Below are 15,109 nucleotides of genomic sequence, written 5' to 3' on the forward strand. Positions count from 1 at the left end.
TTAGAGAAAAAACCACAAGGGTGTAACGGTTTATCCACCCCTAACCTTTGAGACAGAACAGCCCCAACTGCTGTCTCAGAGGCATCGACCTCGAGCAAGAAAGGCAGAGTCGTATCAGGATGGACTAGAATGGGAGCCGAGGCAAAAAGTTCCTTGAGAGTCTTGAAAGCACCAAGAGCTTCCTTAGACCAGAACTTAGTATCAGCCCCTTGTTTGGTCATATTGGTAATAGGCGCAATGATAGAGGAGTATCCTTTAATGAAGCGCCTATAGTAGTTGGAAAAACCAATAAACCTTTGGATAGCCTTGAGTCCTTTGGGCAAGGGCCAGTCTAAAATAGATTGGAGTTTTACAGGATCCATTTTAAAACCCTCCCCAGAAATCACGTAACCAAGAAAGTCTACCTGGGACTGATCAAAACTGCACTTTTCCAATTTGCAATATAGACCATGTTGCAGCAGCTTGTGTAATACCTTTCTGACCTGTCTATGGTGAGTCTCAATCTCCTTAGAGTGTATTAGTATGTCGTCCAGGTAAACAATAACACAATCATGCTGAAACTCCCTAAGTACCTCATTAATCAAATCTTGAAATACTGCAGGAGCATTGCATAGTCCAAATGGCATAACAGTGTATTCGTAATGGCCATACCGGGTATTGAATGCCGTCATCCACTCGTGACCTTGCTGGATTCTCACCAGATTGTAAGCCCCTCTGAGATCTAACTTGGTGAAGATCTTGGAGCCCTTAAGACGATCAAATAACTCGGTAATCAGTGGGATAGGATAGGCATTTCTGACAGTTATTTTATTCAAGCCTCGGTAATCGATACAAGGTCTCAGCGTGCCATCCTTCTTCTTAATGAAAAAGAACCCAGCCCCGGCCGGAGAAGAAGACCTCCTGATGAATCCCTTTTCTAAATTCTCCCGAATATACTCCTCTAGAACCGAGTTTTCCTGAACAGACAAAGGATATACATGGCCCCTCGGAGGCATAGTGCCGGGTAGCAGCTTAATCTTACAGTCAAATGACCTGTGTGGAGGCAAAGAATCAGCATTCTTCTTGTCAAACACTGCCCTTAAGTCTAGGTAAAGGTCTGGTATTTGTCTTTCTGTGGACTGAGTAGGATTCTCCGGTATGTTAATATTAGCTAATGGAGAAACCTTGCACAAACACCGATCCTGGCAGCCCTGGCCCCACGAGAGTATCTCTCCTAACTCCCAATCGATAATAGGGTTATGTTTTTTCAACCATGGGTACCCCAGAACTATGGGAACGGAAGGAGACGAAATGAGCAGAAGAGATAAATTCTCCACGTGTAGGATACCAACATTTAAATCAATGGGTACGGTCTCACGAAAGATAACAGGTTCTAGTAGTGGTCTACCATCTATGGCCTCAACGGCCAAAGGTGTCTCCCTTAGCTGGGATGGAAAATTGTTCTTACTAGCAAAGGCTTGGTCGATAAAATTCTCAGCAGCACCGGAATCTATCAATGCCATAGCCTTTACTACTTCCTTCCCCCAAGTTAAGGAAACTGGTAGCAGAAGCCTGTGATCCTTATAATTAGGAGTAGAGGACAAAATAGAAACACCCAAGGCCTGTCCTCTAGAGGGACTTAGGTGCGAGCGTTTCCCGGGCGGTTGGAACAGTTCGAGAGTAAATGACCCTTGGCTCCACAATACATACACAAACCCTCTCTTCTCCTGTGCTGTCTTTCCTCCTCAGAGAGGCGGGTATACCCTATCTGCATAGGTTCAGTAAGCAAAGATATCGTGGAGTCAGGACTTGGAAAAGCAGGAGCTAACCTAAAAGAAGGTCTCTGGTTCCTCTCTCGAGTGTTCTGTCTCTCTCTTAGACGTTCATCTATACGAGAGATGAACGAAATTAAATCCTCTAAATTCTCAGGGAGTTCTCTGGTAGCAACCTCATCAAGGATTACATCAGATAGGCCATTCAAAAATACATCCATATACGCCTGCTCATTCCACTTGATTTCTGCCGCCAGAGACCTGAACTCTAGTGCATAATCCACCAGTGTTCGGTTCTCCTGTCTCAGGCGCAACAGTAATCTGGCTGCATTAACCTTTCTACCTGGAGGGTCAAATGTTCCTCTAAAAGCAGCTACAAATGCGTTATAGTTATAAACTAATGGGTTATCGTTCTCCCATAGTGGGTTGGCCCATCTCAGAGCTTTCTCAATGAGTAGGGTGATAATAAATCCTACTTTTGCCCTATCTGTAGGATAAGAGCGAGGTTGCAATTCAAAGTGGATACTAATTTGGTTTAAAAAACCACGACACTTCTCAGGAGCCCCACCATAGCGTACTGGGGGGGTAATGCGAGAAGAAGCACCCACTGTGGCTACCTCTAGACCTGAACAGACAGGAGAAACAGGGGTATTACGTATCTCCTCTGGTGGGTTATTGGCACAAGCTAATAGAGCCTGTAGCGCAAGCGCCATCTGATCCATTCTGTGATCCATGGCTTCAAACCTAGGATCAAGAGCAGCCAGCTGACTGTTTGTACTTGCAGGATCCATTGGCCCTGTCGTAATGTCAGGATCGGGACAGGGATCCAACACGCAGAGTACAAACAGTAGCCAGATACGTATACCGGACCTTAGAATGGCCGGACTAACGTAAGTAGTACAGTATAGAATGGTCAAAGACAAGCCGAGGTCGAGGGTAACAGAAGACAGGTAAGCGAGACACAAGCCGAATCAAGGGTAACAGAGATAAGCAGAGTAAGGTAAACAAGCCGGGTCAAAACCAAAAGGGATAATAGAATACACAAGCACTGAGTGACTAGAACAAGCTAGAACCACGACAGGGCAATGAGCTAATGAAAGAAGCTCTGTTAAATACCCTGTTCAGAGCAGTAACCACGCCTCCAAGACGTCCTGATTGGTCCTGCAGCCATTGACTGACAGGTTGTTCCGGGGGAGTGTCCTGATGACTACTTCCTGCCTAGATGCTGTAAAAGGCAGTCATTCCCTCGCGGCCGGCCTAGCATGACCGGATAGACCGCGGGGAAGGGAGCCATCACACCGTCTGGATGGAGGAACAGCTAAGTCTCTACCTCTTTCAGAGGTAGAGACCACAGGTACCCTGACACACCTGTCCTCAAAACCCCTGATACACACTGACACAGAGCAGAATAGGGACTGTTCCCCCTACATAGGGTCACTTGGCAGATATGGATTGACACCTGTCCTCAAAACCCCTGATACACACTGACACAGAGCAGAATAGAGACTGTTCCCTGTCCACAGAGACCATGATACACACTGACACAGAGCAGAATAGAGACTGTTCACAGTCCACAGAGACCATGATACACACTGACACAGAGCAGAATAGGGACTGTTCCCCCTACATAGGGTCACTTGGCAGATATGGATTGACACCTGTCCTCAAAACCCCTGATACACACTGACACAGAGCAGAATAGAGACTGTTCCCTGTCCACAGAGACCATGATACACACTGACACAGAGCAGAATAGAGACTGTTCACCGTCCACAGAGACCATGATACACACTGACACAGAGCAGAATAGAGACTGTTCACCGTCCACAGAGACCATGATACACACTGACACAGAGCAGAATAGAGACTGTCCCCCCTACATAGGGTCACTTGGCAGGTATGGATTGACACCTGTCCTCAAAGCCCCTGATACACACTGACACAGAGCAGAATAGGGACTGTTCCTCCTACATAGGGTCACTTGGCAGATATGGATTGACACCTGTCCTCAAAACCCCTGATACACACTGACACAGAGCAGAATAGGGACTGTTCCCTGTCCACAGAGTCCATGATACACACTGACACAGAGCAGAATAGAGACTGTTCCCCGTCCACAGAGACCATGATACACACTGACACAGAGCAGAATAGGGACTGTTACCCCTACATAGGGTCACTTGGCAGGTATGGATTGACACCTGTCCTCAAAGCCCATGATACACACTGGGGGGAGCTACCTGCGCGGTGGGTGGGGGCCATAAATCACAATGGGGGGACCTACTGTCCTCCCCCCCTCGGCCCCCACCCTTGCGCGGTGGGTGGGGGCCATAAATCACCCCACAGTGTTTGGTTCTAATGAGTGCAACGTAAATGGCTGCACAGGAGCTGGCCAACTGGAGAATTCAAAAGAGAAAACATGCACTGGAACTAATCGAGAAAGAGGAAAGACAGCCATACCAGATTCAGATGACAAAGCGGACACACAAGGGGTTAATTGAAATTGATACCGTGCCCGATCAGAACTTGACCCTAGAGGATCTGTCTGATTCTGTGTGGCAGCCTCAGGATTCTCAGCAGGATTGCATCTCAGAGAAAAGGGACACAACATCCCAACACAAGAGCCACCTTTTAGATCAGGACTGCCTTATATGCAAAGGGCTGATAAACCCCCCAGGTGATGCTGACTTAAGCCAATGGGTAATTACCAAGAAACCATGAATATGCTCCAAAATTTGAGCAATGGCCTTCAGTTCCCAGGAGAATTCTCTGTAATTATAGGAGAGAGTCAGGGTGCTAATATTATGCCACCTCTCCATGTGCCAAATACTGTTCCAGCAGGTCTCCCATATCCATCTTTTCCATTGTATCCAGAAGCAGCCTACCCTGGCTGGCATGGTATGTTGCCCCCTACTCATGCAGTAAATCCATTGTCCATTGACCCAGCCAATCTCTTCCCTTACCCGCTTTCACAAATAATACCACCTAAATTCTTATCTGATCAACATTCTACTGCAGGACCTCAACCTTTTGCATAAATGTTGTAGTTTTGTTATATTTACGTTTTTTGTTTTTTTTTAACTGTTATGTTTTAGCGAAATATTGAAAAAAATACATGTAATGTGCTGAACATCAAAGCTGAAATTTTAATTTGTCTCAGTAAGTTGAAAGCCATACTTTCTATGGGAGTTTCAAATGTTCAATAATTGTTTTCTGAAGAAAGCATAACTGTCTGTTTTTAGCAAGCAACAACCCCATATTAAGCTGTTTATTCACTGAACATCTATTTGTACTGAATTGAAAACTGAATGACAAAATGTAGGCAGAAAACGAATGATTTGAATATATTCTTCAAATACCAGAATTTTTTAATTTGTTTTTTAGTTCACTACTATTCTGTGTTTAGTAATGTATAAGTGTGCCAGATGTGACAAGTTTACATAGGTTAATTATAGCCACTCTTATATCTGGGCTACAAATACATGCATTTTGGCAAACACCTCAAAGCCCATGTAAGCTTTGTGTTGTTGAATTTCAGTGATTTCTTTTCTGTTGCATGTGTACAGTTGTACTGTAAAATGGGTAAAGCATGGGATATGTTTTTACATTTGTATACTAAAAATTTTAATATACGTTTAAAAAAAAAAAAAAAAAAAAAAGGACGCATGAGCCTACAGGCATTGCGCATGAGCGTCCAGTAACGTGGCAAAAAAATTCCCAGCTCCCCAGAGGCTGTCCTAGCACCCCGGTCATACAAATATTCATTAACAGCTTTTTCTTGTTGGAGCAGGCGGTCGAACATTAGGAGTGTTGAATTCCAACGTGTAGGGCTGTCGCAAATCAAGCGCCTCACTGGCATGTTGTTTCGCCGCTGGATATCGGCAAAGTGAGCCATGGCCGTGTAGGAACGCCTGAAATGGCCACACACCTTCCTGGCCTGCTTCAGGACGTCCTGTAAGCCTGTGTACTTATGCACAAAGCGTTGTACGATCAGATTACACACATGTGCCATGCACGGCACATGTGCCAACTTGCCCAACTTCAATGCCGCTATCAAATTTTTTCCGTTGTCACACACCACTTTGCCGATATCCAGTTGCTGCGGAGTCAGCCACTTTTCCACCTGTGCGTTCAGGGCGGACAGGAGTGCTTGTCCGGTGTGACTCTCTGCTTTCAAGCAAGTCAAACCCAAGACGGCGTGACACTGCCGTATCCGGGATGTGGAATAGTACCTGGGGAGCTGGGGGGGTGCCGTTGATGTGGAGCAAGAAGCAGCGGCACAAGAGGACTCAGCCGAGGAGGTTATGGAAGAGGATGGAGTAGGAGGAGTAGAGGAGGTGGCAGCAGGACTGCCTGCAATTCGTGGCGGTGTCACCAACTCCTCTGCAATGCCACGCATTCCTTGCTTGTCAGCCGTCAGCAGGTTTACCCAATGCGCAGTGTAGGTGATATACCTGCCCTGACCATGCTTTGCAGACCAGGTATCAGTGGTCAGATGGACCCTTGCCCCAACACTGTGTGCCAGACATGCCATGACTTCCTTTTGCACAATCGAGTACAAGTTGGGGATTGCCTTTTGTGAAAAGAAATTCCGTCCGGGTACCTTCCACTGCGGTGTCCCAATAGCTACAAATTTTTTGAACGCCTCAGACTCAACCAGATTGTATGGTAAAAGCTGGCGGGCTAATAGTTCGGACAAGCCAGCTGTCAGACGCTGGGCAAGGGGGTGACTTGGTGACATTGGCTTCTTACGCTCAAACATGTCCTTGACAGAAACACAGGACTGTGGGCAGATGAGCGGGAACTGCTCAAGGCGGGAGACGGAGTGGCGGATGGTTGAGAGGGGGCAAGAAGGACAGCAGTGGTTGACGTGGCTGAAGATGCTGGACCAGGAGGAGGATGGCGGCTTAGAGTAGGCGTGCTGCTTGTACTCATGTGTTGATCCCATAGGCGTTTGTGATGTGAGATCATGTGCCTACGCAAAGCAGTTGTACCTAGGTGGGTGTTGGACCTCCCACGACTCAGTTTCCTTTGGCACAGGTTGCAAATGGCATCGCTGTTGTCAGAGGCAGACACACAAAAAAAATGCCACACTGCTGAGCTCTGCAATGACGGCATTCTGGTGGTGGACACAGCATGCGTTGATTGGCGTGCTGTCGGGCTGACCCCGGGTGCCGATGCATGCTGTCTGACTGTGCCACTAGCTCCTTGCGACGACCCCCCCCGCTTCCAACTCGTCTCCTCCTCCTCTCTGTCCCCATCTGAACTTTCGCCCTGTTCTTCTTCTTGCCGAGCGGGCACCCACGTGACATCCATGGACGCATCGTCTTCATCAACCGCCTCGCTTGTATCTGACAACTCAGAAAAGGAAGCAGCAGCGGGTACAACATCATCATCATCACACCGTACCTCCATGTGTTTAATGCTGCCTGCCTGAGACATATCCCTGTTATCTACATCCTCTAGCAATAATGGTTGCGCATCACTCATTTCTTCAAACGGGTGTGTGAATAACTCCTCTGACATACCAAGTAAAGCGGCTGTGGTGCTAGTTTTGGTGGTGGCGGCAGGCGGGTGAGTGGTATCTTGAGAGGTGCCTGAAGCTAAGCTGGAGGAGGATGGTGCGTCAAGGTTCCAAGCGGAGGCTGTACAAGATTGGGTGTCCTGTGTTAGCCAGTCAACTATGTCCTCAGAACTTTTCAAGTTCAGGGTACGTGGCTTCTGAAAACTGGGCATTATTCTAGGGCAAAAGGGAATCACAGCACCACGACCACGACGGCCCCTGCGGGGTGGCCTGCCTCTGCCTGTCATTTGTTTTTTGGGATTAGTGGTACTATGCGTGCAAGCTACTGTGAGACCAGATTTGATTGGCAATGTGAACTGTAACAGTTCTGCAGAGCACACACTGTAGGCCTGACACACCCGCTTGAAGACAAGTAACTGCTATTCAATCTATAACAGTGAAAAACAAATTTTGGTTTTAAAAGCACGCTATAGAGACACCAGATATGATTGGCAATGTGCACTGGAACAGTTCTGCAGAGCACACACTGTAGGCCTGAGACACCCGCTTGAAGACAAGTAACTGCTATTCAATCTATAACAGTGAAAAACAAATTTTGGTTTTAAAAGCACGCTATAGAGACACCAGATATGATTGGCAATGTGCACTGGAACAGTTCTGCAGAGCACACACTGTAGGCCTGAGACACCCGCTTGAAGACAAGTAACTGCTATTCAAACTATAACAGTGAAAAACAAATTTTGGTTTTAAAAGCACGCTATAGAGACACCAGATATGATTGGCAATGTGCACTGGAACAGTTCTGCAGAGCACACACTGTAGGCCTGACACACCCGCTTGAAGACAAGTAACTGCTATTCAATCTATAACAGTGAAAAACAAATTTTGGTTTTAAAAGCACGCTATAGAGACACCAGATATGATTGGCAATGTGCACTGGAACAGTTCTGCAGAGCACACACTGTAGGCCTGAGACACCCGCTTGAAGACAAGTAACTGCTATTCAATCTATAACAGTGAAAAACAAATTTTGGTTTTAAAAGCACGCTATAGAGACACCAGATATGATTGGCAATGTGCACTGGAACAGTTCTGCAGAGCACACGCTGAAGGAAGGACTGACAGAGCCGTTTGAAGGACACTGACTGGCTGCTACTAGCTTACACTAGAAACCTTTTTTCTTTGTAAAAGCACGCTAAAGAGACACCAAATATGATTGGCAACTGTCAAAGCACGCTGGAACAGGTCTACAGAGCACACGCTGAAGTAGGCCTGACACCCAGACGCTTGCAGACAACTAACTGCTCTTCTATTACAGTGAAAAAAAATTATTTCTTTAAAATCTAAAGCTTAAGCTATTGTTAAAACAGATATGAGTGGTGGCACTGACTGTGCAAATGGGCAAGGCATCCAACCTGACACAGAAGCTGGCAGGCAGGCAACTGCTCTTCTATTACAGTGAAAAAAAATGATTTCTTTAAAATCTAAAGCTTAAGCTATTGTTAAAACAGATATGAGTGGTGGCACTGGGCAAGTAGGCACAGTATCCAATGTGAACCTCACACAGAAGCTGGCAGGCAGGCAACTGCTCTTCTATTACAGTGAAAACAAATTATTTATTTTAAATCTAAAGCTTAACCAATTGTTAAAACAGATATGAGTGGTGGCACTGGGCAAGTGGGCACAGTATCCAATGTGAACCTCACACAGAAGCTGGCAGGCAGGCAACTGCTCTTCTATTACAGTGAAAAAAAATATTTATTTTAAATGTAAAGCTTAACCTATTGTTAAAACAGATATGAGTGGTGGCACTGGGCAAGTAGGCACAGTATCCAATGTGAACCTCACACAGAAGCTGGCAGGCAGGCAACTGCTCTTCTATTACAGTGGAAACAAAATTTTGGTTGTAAAAGCACGCTATAGAGACACCAGATATGAGTGGCAACTGTCAAAGTACGCTGGCAGGGTTGTGCAGGGCACACGCTGAAGGAAGGCCTGACAGAGCCGCTTGAAGGACACTGACTGGCTGCTATTAGCTTACACTGGAAACCTTTTTTCTTTGTAAAAGCACGCTAAAGAGACACCAGATATGATTGGCAACTGTCAGAGCACACGCTGAAGTAGGCCTGACACCCAGACGCTTGCAGACAACTAACTGATCTTCTATTACAGTGAAAAAAAATGATTTCTTTAAAATCTAAAGCTTAAGCTATTGTTAAAACAGATATGAGTGGTGGCACTGACTGTGCAAATGGGCAAGGCATCCAACCTGACACAGAAGCTGGCAGGCAGGCAACTGCTCTTCTATTACAGTGAAAACAAAATTTTGGTTGTAAAAGCACGCTATAGAGACACCAGATATGAGTGGCAACTGTCAAAGTACGCTGGCAGGGTTGTGCAGGGCACACGCTGAAGGAAGGCCTGACAGAGCCGCTTGAAGGACACTGACTGGCTGCTATTAGCTTACACTGGAAACCTTTTTTCTTTGTAAAAGCACGCTAAAGAGACACCAGATATTATTGGCAACTGTCAAAGCACGCTGGCACAGGTCTGCAGAGCACACGCTGAAGTAGGCCTGACACCCAGACGCTTGCAGACAACTAACTGATCTTCTATTACAGGGAAAAAAAATGATTTCTTTAAAATCTAAAGCTTAACCAATTGTTAAAACAGATATGAGTGGTGGCACTGGGCAAGTAGGCACAGTATCCAATGTGAACCTCACACAGAAGCTGGCAGGCAGGCAACTGCTCTTCTATTACAGTGAAAAAAAAATATTTATTTTAAATGTAAAGCTTAACCAATTGTTAAAACAGATATGAGTGGTGGCACTGGGCAAGTAGGCACAGTATCCAATGTGAACCTCACACAGAAGCTGGCAGGCAGGCAACTGCTCTTCTATTACAATGAAAACAAATTATTTATTTTAAATCTAAAGCTTAACCAATTGTTAAAACAGATATGAGTGGTGGCACTGGGCAAGTGGGCACAGTATCCAATGTGAACCTCACACAGAAGCTGGCAGGCAGGCAACTGCTCTTCTATTACAGTGAAAAAAAATATTTAGTTTTAAATGTAAAGCTTAACCTATTGTTAAAACAGATATGAGTGGTGGCACTGGGCAAGTAGGCACAGTATCCAATGTGAACCTCACACAGAAGCTGGCAGGCAGGCACCTGCAATTACATTACACAGGAAAAAAAATAAAAAAGCAGCCTGATGTTATAGCCCTAAAAAGGGCTTTTTGGGGTGCTGTCCTTACAGCAGAGATCAGATGAGTCCTTCAGGATTGTAGTGGACACTGAATACCCTAGCCTAGCTATCAATTTCCCTATCTAATCAGCAGCAGCTAAACTTTCCCTCCTCTCACTAAGCATGCATCTTCCGAATGAATCGAAAATGGATGCTGGGAGGTAGGTTGGAGGGTGTGGAAGGGAGGGAGTGCTGCTGATTGGCTGGAATGTGTCTGCTGACCGAGAGGCACAGGGTCAAAGTTTGCCCAATGATGACAAATGATCGAACTGCGCATGTGTCCGCCCGCCGCGGCGAACGCGAACACGCTAAGTTCGCCGGGAACTGTTCGCCGGCGGACAGTTCGGTACATCACTAGTCAGCATTATGGGTGTAAGAGCATTATGGGGGATGTAGTCCACAACATCTGGAGTGCCGAAGGTTGCCTATCCCTGCACACACAATACATTCTCTACACACTGCATCCACTACACACTCTAAATCCACTGATGTAGGTTTAAAATAAAAAGTTCGAAAGGTAGATTCCCTTGCCCAATCTGCGGAGGATAAAATATCCACCAACGAGCTGCCTGCACAAAAGGCAGAGGATGCGGTTGCTCCTCTAACGGAGTGGGCACCGAATGATTGATCAATTCCTGCTTGGGTAAGCAACCATCTTATCCAGCGTGCGATCGTGGGGAAAGAGACCGGTTTGTGAGGTCTAACGTAAGAGACAAAAAGAGGTCCAGTAGGGGAACGTAGAGAGATAGTGTTCTCAATGTAACAACGGGTACACAGGGCTACAGAGAGAGACGGTCTGTCGGGAAAATATGGATAAAATACTGAGGAAGAATTAGTCTTAGTGCGTCTAGTAATAGTAAATCTGACACAGTCTGGTCACAGCATGAGAGTCAAAGGCCTGAACGTCTGAAACTCTGCGGAAGGACACCAGGCACAGAAGCAGGGCCAATTTCGCAGAGAGTTGGCGTAGGGATAAGGCCTCGTTAGATGGGCAGGAATCCAACAGTGTGAAAACCTTAGAAATATCCCAGAAGTTAGAGTATTTAACCGCAGGTGGCCTCGTCAAACGTATGCCCCGTAGTAGTCTGCACAGGGAAGGGTGTTTCCCAACCAAGGAATTATCAACAGTGTCATGGGCCGCCGAAATGGCGGAGCGAAAAATATTAATCGATCGGTATGATTTACCTTAATCGAAGAGGGATGATAAGAAATTTAAAATTGATGAAAGAGGTGTTGAAACGGGATCGAGGTCCCTTTCCAGACACCAGCTGACCCAAATCCGCCATGCGGAGAGGTAGGTTTGTCTGGTTCCTGGAGCCCACGAATCCCACAGGAGTGTCTGAGCAGTGCGCGAAAGTCCCGCGACATGCCAGGCTCCCCTGAAACTGTCCAAGCTACCAGTTGAAGATGGCCCTGTAGGGCGAGTGAATGGTAATCGCCTGTTGGGTTCCTGTGGACCCGAAGGGAGCGAGGTAGTAGGATGGGGTAATCTATTGATAGTTCCAGGAGGGTGGGGAACCAAGTGGAGTGATTATTACTATCTTGACCATTTGTGGTTTGACCCGGTGAAGGGTCCATTGAATCATCGAGAAAGGAGGGAAGGCATAGGCTCCTCTCCGCGGCCAAGGTTGCAGAAAAGCGTCGACTGCCAGAGATAGAGGGTCTGGTAGCCAGCTGAAAAAATCGTCTGTCTGACGGTTCAGGCGAGATGCAAAGAGATCGAGCGTGAGGGGCCCCCGTAATAGATGAATGTGGTGGAACAGGAAGGGGTCCAATTGCCAATCGCTGGCATCTCTCCAATGACGTGAAAACCAGTCCGAGGCGGTTTACATACCGCACTGCGTAGATGTTGTCCATCCTTGGCAAAGCTGCGGATCGTGAAGGATCCAGCAATGAGCTCGAGACAACTTATGTGGAGTGCCTGTTCTGATGGGGACCAGAGAACCCCCTGTGGAGGTTCGGGCACAAGTAGCGCACCAACCCAAAAGGCTTTCATCGGATTCCAGGATAAAATCTGGTTGAGATCCGAAGAACGCTTTCCCATTCCAGGCTTCCATATTGCAAAGCCACCAGTGGAGTTCAATGAGAACCTCGTCTGTCAGAGATATGAATTGGTTGGAAGAGGTTGAGCAATGCAAGTAGGAAGTTTTCAACTGTTGCATTGCTCTGTAGTGTAAAGGCCCGGGAAATATAGCTTGAATTGATGCGGACAGGGGTCCAAGAATGTGTGCAAGATGGCGGAGCCGAGGTCGCTGTGAAGAGAGTAATTTTAAAAAAAATTTCTTTATGTTTTTGATTTTGGGATCAGGCAGCTGCAAAGTTGCCTGAACCGAATCTATTTGAAAGCCCAGAAACTGGACTATCTGAGAGGGTTCCAGATCTGATTTCTGGAAATTTATGACAAAACCAAGGTTTTGAAGGAGAGCAGAGGTCATGTGCGTGTGTTTGCAAAGAAAATGTTGGTCTTGGGCCATAATCAGGATATCGTCTAGATATATGATGGAACGTACTCCCTGAGAACGGAGTAGTGCCATGACCGGCTTCATTAACTTGGTGAAACACCAAGGGGTGGAGCAAAGTCCGAAAGGAAGGCAGGTGAATTGCCAAATTTTGTCTTGCCAGAGAAATTGAAGGAAGGCACGATGACTCGGTGCGATTGGGACCGTGAGGTAGGCATCCCTCAGGTCGAATCTGTAGAACTAATGTCCCACGCAGAGTAGGTCCCTGAGAAGATGGATACCTTCCATCTTGAAATGACGGTATGTGATAAATTGGTTTAGTGCTTTGAGATTGATAATAGGATGGTGGTCTCCCGTCTTTTTCCGTACAAGAAACATGTTGCTGAGGAAAGTGTAAGGGAAAGGCAAAAGTTCGATCGCCCCTTTGTCTAGTAGTTTGTGTAACTCTGAATTTAAGGTTAGTTTGTCTGCTTTCAACATCTCTAAAGGTGTCGGAGGAAAGCTTTGAATGGGGTGTGTGAGGAAATCTATTTTTAAACCCCTGACTGTATGAAGGATCCAGTGATCGACCTGCAATTGGTACATTACTTGAATAAGTAAGGTCCATTACCTGAAGCAGTGCGTCCGCGCAGGGATGCAGAACCACGTCCTCGGATAGAGCCACTGGTGTTGAAGAGCTGTCTGTGATAGGGTCGCGTGGGTCCTGAGGACCAATAGTCTGTGGGTCGGGGCCTGTAGCCTGCAAAGGCTGCTCTACTGGTAGCTCGGCCCCTGTAGCGACCAGCTCTCCAAGAAAAACGTTGTGTTTGGGAGCGGAAAACCCTGCGTGATGAGGACTGGGCTTTATTTAGTGTAGTAAAAACCGAGACATGCTTGGAGAGGTCTAGCATAAAACCGAATAATAGACCATCGGCTTCTGGTCCCAACTCTTTTGAGCTTAAGTCTATCAATTTGGCATCAATTTTATAAAGTGCCGCTTTTCGTCTTTCTATCGAAATTGCCACATTGGCGTTGCCCAATAGGCATAGAGCTCTCTGAGCCCATTCTCTTATGGTGTGTGTGGGTCAAATTCACCGCTAGTGAGTGCCTCATCTGCCAGGATAAAAATCTGGATAATAGGACCTGAAATGTCCAGAAGCTTGTCTTGGGCCGTTTTTAACCTTTGTTCAATACCCTTACGATGGTCTTTGCCACATTTAGTTAAATAGGTGACAAGCATGGGGTCAAATTCAGGAGTAGATGCAACTTTGCCCGGAATAGTTGGTCTTGGGCATTCAGCCCTCAGTTTATTTCTCAGTTTATTTCTAATTTCTTTCTTGAGGGGCTTGCGAAGACACATTTTGCAGAAATTGGCAATATGGTCAGGAGGGGCCCATTCTGCAGATCGTGGGTGACGAATCGCCCTTGGGGCAAAAAATGGGAGGCCTGAAGCATCCAGAAGGATGTCTGAGGCAGGCACTTTAGAAGGAGGGCCACCCTTAGCATCCTGAGCATTGAGAAAGGTTTCTTTAACGAACTCCGACGTTGAGGAATACTGGGGCACATTCGCCGTGGGATCCTCATCAGAGTATGTGGGGTGATAGTCATTTAAAATATAGACAGCTAGTCAGGGAGGGTTTAAAAATTTTTGCAGGAGCTTTGCCTTTGCCCGCAGTAGCGCTATTCCCTTTCCAGGGTCTTTTGCGCGGGCATTTTCTTGGTCTGAAAGGTGGGAATCCTCTGAGTCAGAGGGTTGGTGTGTAGAGGGATGAACCTCTGTAGCAGTTTGCTCATGATAGGCTGCCAGAGCCTTGGGAATGGACTCCGCAATAGTGGAGAAAAGCCATTCCCGAAGTTCTGCAGAAATTGCAGGGTCTTGGCGGTCTGACATAATGTTTAATTAGTATTTTAGAAAAAATATAGGGAAGTGATAAAATGGCAGATTAACAACCACAGGTAGTTGGTATTAAATTGTATTAGTCAGGATTGACACTTAAAAGATGAGGCAACTCAGCTAGAATACTGGAAAAGTGGGGGTCACCCACTATGAGAGTAGGACCAGTGGGGTCAATCACAATTATTTTAGATAAGTGTGTTAGGTCACTAACTTGTAAGTGAAACTATGGGGATCACCCAGTAACTAG

The sequence above is a fragment of the Pelobates fuscus genome, chromosome 3, assembly GCF_036172605.1.
Source record: "Pelobates fuscus isolate aPelFus1 chromosome 3, aPelFus1.pri, whole genome shotgun sequence".
Taxonomy (NCBI): domain Eukaryota; kingdom Metazoa; phylum Chordata; class Amphibia; order Anura; family Pelobatidae; genus Pelobates; species Pelobates fuscus.